Source organism: Miscanthus floridulus, chromosome 10 (assembly GCF_019320115.1).
Source record: "Miscanthus floridulus cultivar M001 chromosome 10, ASM1932011v1, whole genome shotgun sequence".
Taxonomy (NCBI): Eukaryota; Viridiplantae; Streptophyta; class Magnoliopsida; order Poales; family Poaceae; genus Miscanthus; species Miscanthus floridulus.
The window spans coordinates 17,977,390-17,990,475 of NC_089589.1; positions in this window are offsets into that span (position 1 = coordinate 17,977,390).

Here is a 13,086-nt window from a genome sequence, read left to right on the forward strand (position 1 = left end):
TCCCATCGGGATTCTCCTCCAATATAAAGGGTATAATAAATGTGCCAGAGAAGAAATTCCTAAACTTAAAGTCCCACGACTGCCACGTGCTTATGACGCAATTGCTTCCAGTTGCTTTAAGAGGAATTCTACCTCCACATGTACGTCTAGCCACCGTGAAGCTATGTGCATTCCTCAATGCAATTTCTCAGAAGGCAATCAATCCAGTGGAACTAGCTACTCTACAGAATGATGTGGTTCAATGTCTTGTTAGCTTTGAGTTGGTGTTCCCTCCATCCTTCTTTAATATCATGACACACCTCCTAGTTCATTTGGTGAAGGAGATTAGTATTCTTGGACCTGTGTTCTTACATAACATGTTCCCCTTCGAGAGGTTTATAGGAGTCTTGAAGAAATATGTGAAAGTCCATTCTAAGCCTGAAGGAAGCATCGCCCAGGGCTATGGAACAGAGGAGGTCATTGAGTTCCGTGTTGACTTTATTCCTGACCTTGCCCTGATTGGCGTTCCCGAATCGCGACACGAGGGGAGACTCAGTGGTAAAGGAACTTTAGGGAAGAAAACATATATTGGCATGGAAGACGATTATTTCAATAAAGCACACTACACAGTTCTTCAGAACTCGTCATTGGTGCATCCGTACATCGAGATACATAAGGAGTTCTTATGATCCAAGTTTCTAGGGAAGACTGAAGCTTGGATTAGGCGTCAGCATATGGAAAGTTTTAGTGGTTGGTTGCGAAAAGAATGTCAATGCGATGACAATATTGATGAGCAACTGTATTTGTTGGCTAGGCAACCATCGTGGCATATCCTCACGTACCAAGGGTACAAGATAAATGGGAATACATTTTACACAGTTTCCCAAGATAAAAGGAGCACCAATCAAAATAGTGGTGTTCGCATAGATGGCACAGATCCAAATGAGAATATACAAACATATTATGGCCGCATAGAAGAGATATGGGAACTAGACTATGCACCTAATTTTAAAGTCCCTTTGTTCCGGTGCCAATGGGTGAAGCTGACCGGAGGAGGGGTAACAGTCGACAAAAAGTATGGAATGACAACAGTGGACCTCAACAATATTGGGTACAAAGACAAACCATTCGTCCTTGCTGCCGATGTGAGTCAGGTGTTCTATGTGAAAGACATGTCTACAAAATCAAAGAGAGGAAAAAATGAAGACATCAACTCAATGATCAATGAGCCAAAGCGCCACATAGTTCTTTCTAGGAAAATAAATATAGTCGGAATTGAAGACAAGTCAGACATGTCAGAAGATTATGCAAGAAATGTCCGAATTCCACCCTTCATAGTGAAGAAAGATCCGAGCATCATGTTAAATGATGAAGACACTCCATGGTTACGACAAGATCATAACCAAGGGTCATACGTCAAGAAGAAATTCACTGTTGTGCTCGCATGATACAACGATGCATGTTTAATATATTACGTTTTAGATACGGATATTATGTAATATGTTATGACTTCACATTGTAATATGTTTAATATATGTTTCAAATTTCACAAGTGTGTGACATAGTTTTAGAAAGTCTATATGAGATTCAAGAATTTGTGACTAGTGTTTGATAAAACTTTCTCAAATGGGAAAATGAGCTATGTAAAAATTGTAGATCTTGATGAGATGATCAAACTTGGTATTCAGAGTTTTTTCATCTGAGGTAATTTAGTGTCTCATTTGAGCAAGTTTGACCAAGTCAAATTTGGTCAAATGAAAAAACAACACTTTGACTCTAGTATTATGAACTCTAAATGACTTCAAATTGAAAAGTTTTGAATACCAAGTTTGTTAAAATCATCAAGATCTACAATTGTTGTTTTGGTCAACTTTCCATTTGAGATAGTTTGGACGGTTCAAATTTATGATTTTTAAATTTTGACGCCTACAAACTAGTTTTCGGAACCCTAGATTGTCTCAAATTGAAATGTTTTGAATACCAAGTTTGTTCAGCTCATCAAGATCTACAATCCTTATATAGGCCATTTTTTCATTTGAGAAAGTTTGAATAAAATGTAGTTCAAAATTCACAAGTGTGTGACATAGTTTTAGAAAGTCTATATGAGATTCAAGAATTTGAGACTAGTGTTTGATAAAACTTTCTCAAATGAGAAAATGAGCTATGTAACAATTGTAGATATTGCTGAGATGATCAAACTTGGTATTCAGAGTTTTTTCATCTGAGGTCATTTAGTGTCTTATTTTAGCAAGTTTGACCAAGTCAAATTTGGTCAAATGAAAAACCAACACTTTGACTCTAGTATTATGAACTCTAAATGACTTCAAATTGAAAAGTTTTGAATAACAAGTTTGTTAAACTCATCAAGATATACAATTGTTGTTTTGGTCAACTTTCCATTTGAGATAGTTTGGACGGTTCAAATTTGTGATTTTTAAATTTCGACGCCTACAAACTAGTTTTCGGAACCCTAGATTGTCTCAAATTGAAAAGTTTTGAATACCAAGTTTGTTCAGCTCATCAATATATACAATTGTTGTTTTGGTCAACTTTCCATTTGAGAAAGTTTAGATAGTTCAAATTTGTGATTTTTGAATTTCGACACCTACAAACTAGTTTTCGGAATCCTAGATTGTCTCAAATTGAAATATTTTGAATACCAAGTTTGTTCAGCTCATCAAGATCTACAATCCTTATATAGGCCATTTTTTCATTTGAAAAAATTGTAGAACAAAAATACTATATTTTCTTTATTTTTATAGGTTCAACAAAAATCTCGTGTCATTTTGGTCAAAAACCGAGAAAAAATTGAAACATTGATGTTACAATAATGTGATAATAAATTTCCTATCGAATAATATTAGTTTTATTAATTTTAAGTTACAAATTTATTTTTGCATTAACAAAATACTTAGTATTAGTAACATTTATATTCTATATTCATAAAAGAAATTAAAAACTTTAGGTTACAAAATTTTCCTATTTACAATAAATAATTAGTTAATCAATAGTATTTTTTAAAATAAATATTGCAAAGTATTGAAGTTGCTATAGAATTAATTGATTAACCTAGTATTAAACAAGGAGAATAAAATCAAAATCACAGGCCTTTCCAATTACTCTGGCGGGCTGCCAAAATTTTCAGGCCTTCAGTCCCGGCCCAGGCCAGGAACCGGGACTAAAGGGTGGGCGGAGTTGCTCGCCCAAAAATACCTTTAGTCCCGGCTGGTAACACCAACCGGGACTAAAGCTCCTTTAGTCCCGGCTGGTAAGCCGAGCCGGGACTAAAGGGTTGGACCTTTAGTCCCAGTTCGGCTTACCAGCCAGGACTAAATGGCGTTTAGTCCCGGCTGGTGTTACCAGCCGGGACTAAAGGGTCCTGGCCTATATATATCGAACGGTTCCTGCCTGTTCATCTTCTACTTTTTGATCTACACGTCGATCTCGTCTCTGCCGCGCCCGGCCGTGTCGAGCTCGTCTCTGCCGCGCTGCCGTCGTCGTCTACCCCCGCCCGGCCACGCCAATCCGCCCACATCGCTTCACGCCCGGCCTCGTCGTCGAGCCCCGCCCGGCGGCCGTACGTCGAGCTCTCGTCTGCCGCGCCGCGCCGTCGTCGTCTCGCCCGACCGCGCGATCTCGGCGTCTCCGCCGTAGTCGTACGCCTCGCGCGAGGTGCAGCTCGGCCCCGTGGCCGGCCAGCACGCCCATGCCCGGCCCGCCATCCGCCCCAGCTAGTTTATTTAGATAGTTTTTTAGATAATTTTTTATATAGTTTTTGATATATATGTTAGATTAAAATGTATTAAAATTTAATTAGTAGTTTATTCTTAGTTTTTTAGTTAGTTTTTAGATAGTTTTTGATATATGTTAATTAGATTTAAATGTATTAAAATTTAATTAGTACTTTATTTAGATAGTTTTTTAGGTAGTTTTTTATTATAGTTTTTGATATATTTAGTAATTATTATTCTATCTCTCTCTATATATGTGTTAGATTTAATTCTTTTTAGTAATTGACACATGCATATTTTATTAGTAATTCTATCTCTATATCACATGCATTTTTTATTTTAGTAATTCTATCTATATATCACTTGGATATTTTATTAGTAATTCTATCTATATCACATGCATATCTAGAGAGAGATTCTATATGTATACATATGTACTTATTTCCATGTGTTGAGAGAGAGAGAAAATTGTATCTAGAGAGACATTCTATGTGTTATCACATGCATATCTAGAGATATATACATATGCACTTATTTCTATGTGTTGAGAGAGAGAGAGAGAGAAAATTATATCATTCTATGTGTATATATACATGTACTTATTTCCATGTTTTTGGATCGAAAGTGTTTTTGATTCGATTCCAAAGCCTATACCTTATTATTGTTTATTCTTATGAAATATTATGTGTTATTATATTTAATTGGATTTAGTAATTCTATATGTGTTATCACATGTACTTATGTTATGTGCCATAGTAATTCTATCTATGTGTTATCTTGAAGATACAAATGGCTGCTCCAGATGATAACTTGAATGATGACATAATGGCGGATATTATCAATGCCAGCACCAATGCGGATGTAGATGACACGAGTCAGTACTTTGCTGATTATGAGGATATCCTGAATATCCCGGTGGTTGAAGATCAATAAATTGTCGCGCAAGAAAATACTGGCGAGGTATATTCGATTATCTATCATCTCTTATAGATGCATGCGTACGTATATTTGTTGTTAATCATTGTGTTTCTACTCATGTAGCCGGTCTCTAGATCTACATCAACCACCGGCAAGAGTAGGAAAGTCCGAGGGCCAAAAAAGCCATTAGAGGGCCGTTTCATAATATCAGAATTCGACACCGACACCGGCAAACCATTGGGACCACATGCTCAGACATATGTCAATCAATGTGGGTTCATTGTAAGGGATAGGATCCCAGTTAGTGCTCGTGAATGGAAGCAGAAGATATCCGCTCCTAATATTAGTTTTGTATCTGATCATGACAAGAACCTAGCTTGGAGAGATATCACTCAGCATTTCACATTACAAGCAGATGATGCTTTGAAGGAGCTAGTGAGGGATTGGACAATGAAGAAGATGTCAACATTATTCCAGAGTTGGAAGAAGACATTGTATAAAAAGTTTATCTTGAAGAATGATACGCCGAATTTCAATGCTATGGCATTTGTCAAGTTAGAGTCCCATTGGGATGACTTCGTACAATACAAGACATCTCAAGAGAGTGAGGAACGTGTGATGAGAAATCAGCAGAATGCCCGACAGAAGCAATACCATCATCGCATGGGATCAGGTGATTATAGGAGTGCTATTCCCAAGTGGCAGAACCTAGAAGCAGAGATTACTGCCAAGGGAATCATACCTGAAACAATAGAGAAGAACTGGCCTCAATGCGTGAAGAATTGGTTCTACGCTCATGGGGGAAGCCTAGACCCAGACACTGGTAAGCTAATTTTCAGCCAAAAAATTGAGAGAGCAACACAGAGACTAGCTCGTGCTAGAGAAGAAGCTGATAGTGGTGTTTTCAAGCCCAACAGAGAGAAGGATGAATTGACATATGCCCTAGAGAATCCCGAACACGGTGGTCGAACAAGAGGCTATGGGGTGGTTCCTTGGCTACAAGCATTCCCAACAGACAAGGATACCTACAGAAGCCGCCAGAGAAAGAAGGATAAGGAGGCAGAAAGAATCCGTGTATTGGAGCAATTTGTTAATGAGTCACGACAAGCATTGCTTGAATCACGTGAACGAGAAAAATCTCTTGAGGCAAGAATGCAGGAGGAGATCAAGAGGCAAGTGCAGCTAGCAATGAGTCAAATGCAATCGCAATCAACGCCAGGAGTCACCATTAGCCCCGTTGGTCAGATGAAAAGCAGTTGTGCTTCCATGGAGCTGCCAGTTATTCAAGATGACGCTAGGTTGCGCTTCCCTATTGATGACATTACCGAGCCTCTAACAACATGTGAGATGCACATTCCAGATGGTAATAATGCATAAATCATGGTGGTTGTCGGGGTTGTATCTCCAATAGATCGAACGAAGACACCAAGAATCCATGGGTTAGTTATTCAACCTAGATATGCTAGCGTCTCGGTCGATAGAGTGCTCAAAGGTTACAGCAATGTTCCTCTTGACATTGAAGGCGGTGATGGGGAGAAGACACTAGGAGAAGCAGAGAAGACATTTATTCAAAGGCGCAAACACTTCATCATCATTCCTAGGGCGCCACCACTTCCCCTACCTCACCCTAGGTATGAATAAAAGTGAATGAAATATTATTTTCCATTAATTTTATATTGGCTTCAAAAATAATTGACTCACAACTTGTTTTTGTAGCAGGGTCTCCCCCCAGCCTAGCCCAATCATTCATTCCCCATCTCATCACAGTGTCGCGGGGGGCGAGACGACTTCATCCCCACGGAGATCTCCAACTCCTACACCGGCCCCATCGCCTCCACAATGATCTCCAACTCCTACACCGGCCCCACCGCCTCCACAACGATCTCCAACGCCTCCACGCCGGTCTCCAACACCGGCCTCATCGCCTCCACGCCGGTCTCCAACACCGCCCCCACCCCCTCCACAGCGACGCACTACAGAGACGTCTAAGGTCCCGGCGGCAAAGAAGACCCCGAAAAAAAGAGTTATTTCTCAAGAAATACTTCCTGAAAAGACTGATAAGCAAATAGCAGCTGAAGAAGACAAAAAAAGTGAAAGATTTTTTTATAGATATCCAAAAGCAGAGACAAGCGAAGCTTAAGGAGAAGCCATACTTTTACATACCATGAGATCTGCTGAGGCAGAAGGTCGAAGCTCACAAGAAAAAGATGCGTGAAGTTCGTAAGCCTCCGCCACTATCAGACTATGACCGCTCCCTCGTGAAGTCACATGATGCAGATAAGAAAAGGAAAAGAGCATCAGGGAAGGATGTCCCACAGCTCGGACAACAAAAACAACCAATGCCAAATCTTGTTGTTGCTAATGAATATGGTTCCAACATAGAAGTCTATCGACCAGACAACTCTGGAGAAGTGTCGGTTCAAGACCTTAATGCTTTTTTTGAACTAACTGGTTTAACATTGGATCAATTGATGGGCAAAGCTCCAATCTAGAACCTAGAAGTTGATACCTAGAAGACTTATAAATTTAGCAAAAGTATGTACAACCCTGCGGCTCTGAATAAATTGGGTACACAAATGTACTTGCTCAACAAGTGGTACATGCAGGCATGTGGCAGGGGTGAGGAGTGGATATTTGTCAGAATTAGAGACCATCATTACTTCCGTGGCGATGACATCTTACATATTAGTTTCGAAGAATTGCATCAACTATACCATATGGACGCTCTAGACAAATCAATCATTAGCTGCTTTTGTTTGTAAGTGATTCTTACTTTTATTTAATAAACTCACTTCCATGCGTACGTGTATATAATTATCCTCACATGTAACTTATATTTATATACAGATTCCAGATGTCAGAGCTCTAAAGAATACAAGACACCAGTGTTGGCTTCATTGATCCTTATATCGTATTCAAAACCGATATTATTGTCAAGGAGCAGTGGGTATCTGAAGCACAGAAGAATATCATGAGGTTCTTCGTGAAGCAGCACGACAAGACAACAATACTTTTCCCGTACAACTTTCAGTAAGTGTTAATAATAATGTAGTCTACACATTTTATGTAATATCAATACAACTTATATGCATGTACGTGTGTGGATAAACCAATGCAGGTTTCACTGGATACTCATTGTCATTGAGTTAAACTCAAGTCGGTTAGTAATCTTGGACTCGTTGAGAAAAGAGCTGGCACTATACCAAGATACGATAGACATTATCCAGGGGTAATTTCGATCTCTCGCGCACAACTATTATTGAATAGACTTTGCCATAATTTATTAACGATCGTACATTATTGGTCGCACAGGGTTTGGAAAGAGTTTATTCGGCAACACCGCAAGGATTGCAAGGCACCACTTAACGTAGTTGAAATACCAGTAAGTTGTACTATATATACTTTTCCCACGTGTTTAATTACTATATCGTACTTCAATTTATGTGTGAGATGATGAGAATAATCTTCTTCTCGTACAGTGGTGTTTGCGGCAGCAACCAGGTAATAACTTGTGTGGATACTACGTTTGTGAATTTATCACTGCACACATAAGAAGAACTCCTGAAGATGTCCTCAGAGTACGTATATATCAATTTTTTATTTATTTTTAAATGAATATATATATATATGTATTAATACTTTTCCTTTTATTTCAAATGCAAGACTGAATGGTTGAAATAAAGGGTCATGCAAAAAGACTATCTGAAAGCAGTTCAAGAGTCAATAGCAGGATTTCTTCTAGAAAAAGTGTTAAATCCCAACGGCGAGTTCTACTTTGATCCTAAGGAATAAATGATGTAAATTAAATGTTTATTGATATCGTTATTTTCGAGAACAAGATTATGAAAGTGTTGTATATATACATATATATCTATAATATATATAGTTTCATACTTTATTCGAATATAATAATGCTCGAGATGAGAATTAGATGTAATTATATGCGTGCGTGTATTTATATTAGCAGCGTAGAATACGTACATAAAAACATATTATATATTAAATAAATATGTGTAACTGAACTGAAAACAAATTAAACAAAAAAAAAGAAAAAGAAAAGGAACCTGGACTAAAGGGTGCGGCCACGTTTGCTCGGCTGGAGGGCCTTTAGTCCCGGTTGGTAACACCAACCGGGACTAAAGGTCCCTCTTTGATCCCGGCTCGATGACCCGGGACTGAAGGTTCCACCTTTAATCCCGGGATCATTGTCCCGGCGTGGTAACCGGGACTAAAGGCCGTTACCGCCCGGGACAAAAAAGGACATCCTGTAGTAGTGGTACGATGGTGCATAACTAACACACCCCTGAAAGCAAACACCCTATTATATTGCCAGACAACTGAAGATGGTAGAAAATGTTACCTTGAAAAAAAGATCATATCATTAGAAGCAAGTATATAGGGATTTCCTCTCTGAACCTTAAGCCGTAACTCAAATATTATTTGACTGCAAGTATTCGACTGTAGAGGTGTAACCACAAGCAGGATAATCAAAATCCAAAACCAGGATTCTGTCTATCAAGTACATAATAGAGTACAAATGCCACCCAACTGCTACAGAATATGGCTTGCCTAAAGTTCTGTTCTCCTAGACATGTTTAGCACCTTACCTGTTACAAACAAGTATTAACTTGCATTAAATGGAAACAATTTCTATTCTGTTCTATTTCCAAAATTTCTATGCAAACTTTCTCATATAGAGTCCCAGGAATGTGAATGCTACTGATTGCCTGTTAATTGACTACAGTGGGCCCTTTTTATTAGGTTGAACTTTTCTGCATTGATTGAACTAATCATTTGTATTGCATTTCTTATGTGAATCAGAGAAATAACACTTAGTGATGCGCTAAGGTATCAAATTCAAGTCCAAATGAAACTAATGAACAAATTGAAGTAAGATAGATTTACATCTGGCCACACACAAAAGTTTCTGCAAGACCACAGGCAATTTGATTTCACTGCAACAAATAGCAGAAAATAAGGATTGGAATACATCCTATGAGAGTTAACAACTAACAAATATACTCTATAAAATGAAGATTGCTGCCAGTATTTTTGTACGTGGCTGAGCAGAACTATGGCCAAGGTCGTTCATCCTAATATTCCCTTGGAGTTCATCACAATAGGATAATACAAGACTTATTACTCAGCACCCCAGTAAGGACTCAACAACTGATTACTAAACCAATGATGCTGTGACATTGGACACTTAGATATTTGTCAAACAATAGGTATTGCTCAGATGACTAAAATTAATACAGAATTTGAACTAAATTGATTTTATTTGGTTGACGACTTGGGTTTATGCCATTAAAATAGAAGGGTCAAGGTCTCAGGGCTGCAAAGGACTTGGATGTGGCTAAATTTTTTTTTGCATTGGATTACAGTTATTATCATGTAAAAGAGGGCCCATGCTTTCCTTTCAAGGATATCTCATGGTTGTGCTGCATATCCATAATTTAAAGATTTGTTATATACTGCTAAAATGCATACCACGGAAGCTAAAAGGCAAGTTTTATAGGACGGCGATTAGACCTGCTATGTTGTATGGTGCAGAATGTTGGCCTACGAAAAGACAACATGTTCAACAGATAAGTGTCGCGAAATGCGTATGTTGCGTTGGATTTGCGGTCATACAAGAAGGGATCGATTTCGAAACGATGATATACGTGATAGATTAGGGGTAACACTAATTGAAGAAAAGCTTGTCCAACACCGGTTGAGATGGTTTGGACATGTCCAACGGAGACCTCCAGAGGCACCGGTGCGTAGTGGAATCCTAAGCCAGGAGTAACGTGAAGAGAGGCAGAGGAAGACCGAAGTTGACTTGGGTAGAGGCAATAAAAGGAGACTTGAAAAGATGGAATATACCCAAAGACTTAGCCTTATATATGAGTGCTTGAAAAACAGCTATTCACATGCCTGAACCTTGATTGCTTCTGCTGGGTTTCAACTCTAGCCTACCCCAACTTGTTTGGGACTTAAAGGCTTTGTTGTTGTTGTTATATACTGCTGAACTTAAGAGGATTTGTGATTCAATTATAGTATACGTTTCTTTGCACTGCTTCTCAAGAGGATCGTTTCTGTTTATCGCTTGACAGAGGGTTCCTGGTTGACCTTTCTAGATGTGTGTTTCCTTTCAGCAGCAGGTTGTCTCCTTAAAAGGTACTCTCTACAGTGTCCAGTACTGCATGTTTAATTGTTTTTCTTTTTTTGTCTGGCTTGTAATCCTTCATAATTGTTACTGCTACCTTCATTAAAGAGAAAGGAATAAAACATTAGTGCACAGAGCTCACCATAAATCCCTTATCTGTACTTTTTCCTCAAATCAAATCAGTCAATTGTTCATTCCTTTTACCTGAACACAGTCATTATTCAATCTGAACTGAATCGGTACCTTGCAAATTTCCCTATTTCAATGTCAAGGAATATAATCTGATGCACGACGCCCAACGTCAGCGCCAGCTGCTTCAATTGACGGAAAACGTGCTGGCTGCATAGGTGATTCAGTAAACCAACATATTTGCCCGCCACCTGCTTCAATTGGCGGACATCATGCTTGCTGCACAGGTGAATCAGTAAACCAACATATTTGCCTGATCGTTCAACTGATTTTAGGCAAAGACTATTGCGTGTTGTAGGCTATAGCTCAGATGTTGAGAGATTTCCTATTATTCCAATCATTTGTGTGCTGTACCCCATCAGGAAGTGAGAAACCATCATTGTTGCATGCATTTACAGATTTCAGATGGATAGATAGGTGTTAGTGTTCCTGGATGAATTGCTCTTTACCTGATAGAGCAAAGAAATTCATTGTTGGCACTTGATTTGTTAGTGCATAGGACAAAAGCTATACAGTAAAAAAACCAATAAATTCTGGTTCAGGTTGTACAATGATTTGGTATGCATTTCTTAATTTTAAGTGGTTGTTTATACAAACTTTTATGAGCCAGTGGCCCAATCAAACTATACTACGTGCTTGATTATTTTCCTCTAAGAAGTCAGGTTCAATATGCTAGCCTTGTGATTAATTCTATATGCATAGCCAATTAGGCATGCACAGAGGCTTTTTTCAGTTTCATCCATATGTTCCTATATGCATTCTAAAAAAGGGATCAAAATTCTTTATGTATGATTATGCCTGTGTTCAAGGAATATATCAGTTGCAAAACTGAATCCACGAAGTCGGTTTTATGTTGTCCTGGAAAAAAGAGTTGAAGCAGAAATGAATTCACCGATGTCATTTTTTCACGTTTTCTGTTTTCTGTCTATAACTGTATGTTAAGTAACAGAATTTTGCCGTCTTTGTGTAGTGCTCGAGCCTGATAACAGACTGAGTGGATGCAGTCCAGTATCCTCCGTCGAGATTGACAAACTTGGAACTTTTGAGAAAGAAAAAAAAAGGTTTGATTATCTTATTAGGAATCACAATGGGTGAACAATGCTTGAGGCCAAATAAATGCTCAAAGCTTAAAATATTTTTGGGGTTCACAATGATTTGTACATTGATAATTTCACACATTAGGCGGCACGTCATTTTAATAATTTGAACGTGGTTGAGATTTGTTTATACAAACGATTTTGTTTTGTTTTTCCTTTGGTACATGGTTCTCAATATTTTAATTTAATCAAATTACTCGGGCTACATACAATGTCTTCATTATTTTTGCTTTGATTCTTTGTGGTCGATCTTTGCTTCATGGACCCAGAAAAAAATAGCAGTGCACGCACTCCATTTGGAGACCTGACTAACACTACCAATGCTGGTAAATAGCGAGACACATATATTAATGATTCGATATATATATTTGCTGTCACAATAAGTACATCTATTTATGATAAATCAGGAAGTCAAAGTGTATCCAATTGAAGGATACAAGTCGATGACCCTATGGAGCGTAAAAGGCAGAGAGAAAGAGCACGACGGGCGGCAATGACTAAGGAACAAAAGGTTGAAATAAATAGAAAGCAACGTGAAAACTATCATAAAAGAAAAGCGCAAGCTATGCTGCTAAGAGAATCCGAAGATGATGCACTGACAACATGTATGGTTACGTTTGTTTGAGCTCGGACATGTGGTTTTATTGATAATTTGATGGTTTGCAAAGACAATATGGTGCCGTAATAATGAATGCCAATGTTTTTTTTGTGTAGGTCAACCCATAAACAATATTGTAGAGGACGGGAGTGTTGTTGACTTAACTAATAAAACACCTCAACCCAGTCCAGGTGTTACAAGACCAGTGCAAATAGTAGGAACATCATTTTCATCGAACGACATGCATAAAGTTGATTGTGTTACCCCTACACCCTATGCTGTTAAACCATGTACACCAATTTCATCAAGAAGTCAGTACCTCAGTGAGTGGTACAAAAATATGACGCCTGAGCAGAGGGAAGCAAGGCTTGAACGCCAAAGGCTGCCCAATACTCTTCCTGGCCGTAAGCAGGCAAAGAAAAT